This window comes from Solanum dulcamara, chromosome 3, assembly GCF_947179165.1.
Source record: "Solanum dulcamara chromosome 3, daSolDulc1.2, whole genome shotgun sequence".
Classification (NCBI taxonomy): domain Eukaryota; kingdom Viridiplantae; phylum Streptophyta; class Magnoliopsida; order Solanales; family Solanaceae; genus Solanum; species Solanum dulcamara.
This window is the reverse complement of record NC_077239.1, coordinates 15,142,787-15,145,809: the sequence shown is the minus strand read 5'-3', so window position 1 is coordinate 15,145,809 and position 3,023 is coordinate 15,142,787.

Genomic DNA, 3,023 nt, shown 5'->3' with positions numbered 1-3,023 from the left:
AAAATTTAATGAAGGATTATGATCTCATGGATGATGTCAAATGGAAGACTATTGATGTCATGGGTGATGTCAAATGGATCTAGATTTTTCCATGGTTGGTCAGATGAACCTTCTTTTAACGGAATACCCTTTTTGGAATTATATTTGAACAAGATAACTTCCTAATTAGGATTTGGGGTCTTCATATGAATTGTATATCTAGAAGTATAGTTTCATTTCGTTCAAGAATCAACCAATTTGGAGCATCCTACCATGAGATATGATTTTTCTTTTACAAATACTCTATTTCACCACAGCACCATGTCTTGCAAAAATTATTTTATTTGACCTATGTATCCTCTGAATTGTAAGATATGGTCTGCGTTAAAGTTTTAGGTAATACTGTTGGGGTTATTTTAAAATTTTAATCATCTAATATGGACTATTCTATGAAAAGTTATGTCCAAAATACAGAAGCAGTATCATTTTCATCGATAATTAAAACACCACATACAACATTTTAGGGGTGTTACAGCCTCACGACCTAGTGGTCAGCATAACAATAATGACATTTGTCGATATGCTACACCTATTCTTTCTCGTCCTTTGTATGACTTTCTATAGGTAACTCTATCTAATTTACTCTCTTTCTTCTCGCTCATATCATACACTTTTTCTTGTTCAAAGCGTATCTTCTCTTATAAAGTTGAATATAAATACCTAATATTATATGAGTCTTACTATATTAAGAATTAACACCTAACAAGATATATTTATCATATACGTATTAACCGTTAATGCACCTTTCTTTTATCAAATCTCAGGGACATGGTCTAATCATGAGGGTAGTATTTTATCATGGTGTCGGATCCTAAATTTTTATGGATTCCTTCTTTGTTACCGGGGTCAAATCCTCAAATCAAAATCAACCACGACTACCATCTGTGGTCCATTTCCATTCTCTTTCCCACCCAAAAAGAGGAATAAAAGAAAGGTAGCTTGCTCCTCTCCTAGAGGAATGGTGACTTATGTAGTGGTCGGCCTTCCTACCAGAATGCCTTCTTGGTCGAAGAGCCCTTTTCTCTTTCAAATTCAATTTTAGCCTGTAGTAATGTAATCGAGATTTCATCTCCAAAATTCTTTTTTCTATGAAAGCAAGAGGTGGAAAGTTTTGTTCGAAATTCTGCCTTATTCAATATCGAACTACCTTGATGCTTTGGCAGGCGTTTACCTGCTTTCCTTTGCTTACCGGAGAGAGGATTCTTTATTACTGACTTTTTGGAGTTGATCACACCTCGCACCTAAAGGGTGGCTGAACGCCCCTCTCCTTAAACTCAAGTGGTTGAATGCCCTTTTCTTCTTATTAGTCAGATAGATTTGGAACCCTTTCCCCTTTTAATAGAATAATAAGGTAAGCTTCCAAATCTCCTTTCTTCAGATGGTGCGCAAGAACGCACTTTCATTTTCCCCTTAACCTTAACAAGGGGCTCTTATGAATAAACATTTCCCGCCAGCAGTCTTCTCTTCCTATCACTTCACTTTGTTCTAGAAATCTAATCTCATCGGGCCGGGCGAAAGGGAAGGAAGAGATGGGTGGTTCAGGAACAACAACCAGAAAGGGCTCGTAGCCTCCCTCCCCTCCTCTCACTCTTCCCCATGTCTATTTGTTCACCTGAGATGCAGAATTCTCTTTTCTTTTTTAATAAATAAATTCAGCCCAGACTTGAGTCCCGAAACCACAACCATTCAACGAGATTCGAAATGCCAAGGCTCGAAGACCTATGGGACATTTCCTTCGATGAGCGATATATAATGGTGTATAATTCAATCAGTTCTATGTTGCACCATTCGTATATTGACAATAAGGTCAATAAATATGGCCAGCTCATACCCATATATCTATCCATGTCTGATTTTTACAGAAGAATGAATTGGATGTGTCCTCTCACCCTAAATACAGTGCACACTCTGTTTTTGATTTATTTGACATTCTTTATGTCAATGGTCTACCACGGTAGCCTGAAGGAAGTTGTAAGTTTCTATTCATTTTATCCTCTTTTATACTATCTTGTGAAATCATCTAATTTGTTATTAATTATAATTTTTATAGATTGTGGACTATATGTCGCTTCTTATGCAGAATATCTTAGTTCTTGCAATGGTATTCCAGATTCATTTGATCCAGAATTGATATGTACCAAATACGTGCAACTGTTGTGGTATTATGACATGCAAAAGATTGAATCTGAAGTAATTAGTGATAGTAAAGCACCCTAAAACCTGCTAGGACTAGAACTAATTGTGATATTGCCGAAAGAATCACAATCCAGTAGAATTTTAGTTTTCAGTTCAATTACTGACTAAACGAATGACTTTTATGCGCTTTTGTATTATCGCATACATTGCTTTACAATATACTTTTGTCGCTTTTAACTACGTTTCTACGTTAGTAATATTGAATCTACTAATATATTTTGTCATCATACAAAATTTCTATCTCTATAAATTTAGTTATTTTCTTATTCTCATTCGTATATCGTGTAAAATTATATAAAAAAATTATCTCATGAATCAATATTTGAATAGATTTATCGTTAAAAAATTTCGAAACAAACAGGGAACCAATATATATATATAATTACTCATACAAATACAATAATTAAATAATATAATTGTATACAAACACACCTATACCCTCTATATTTATAAATAGTATACATGTATAAAAACAAGTGTACAAACTATTTTAGTCTGAATGTTCATATAAATATATTACAACAAAATTATACATATAAATATAATGGAGGAGCTCCACTTTTAGCAGATTGATTGCTCAAAAGAGCCAAAATTCTCTCAATTGTGCCCCCACTTCCATTGGAGCACTCAAATATGGTATGGAACCCAGGCTAGCCAACAATGAGAAATGCAAGCAGAATTCGTTTAGATACTCCCACGTGTTCAATCTTCTTTTAGCGGTTTCCCCAGAGATCTTTATCATTAATGCAACCTGCTAATAAGATCGAGGGGTCGTAGGCCCCCGGTTT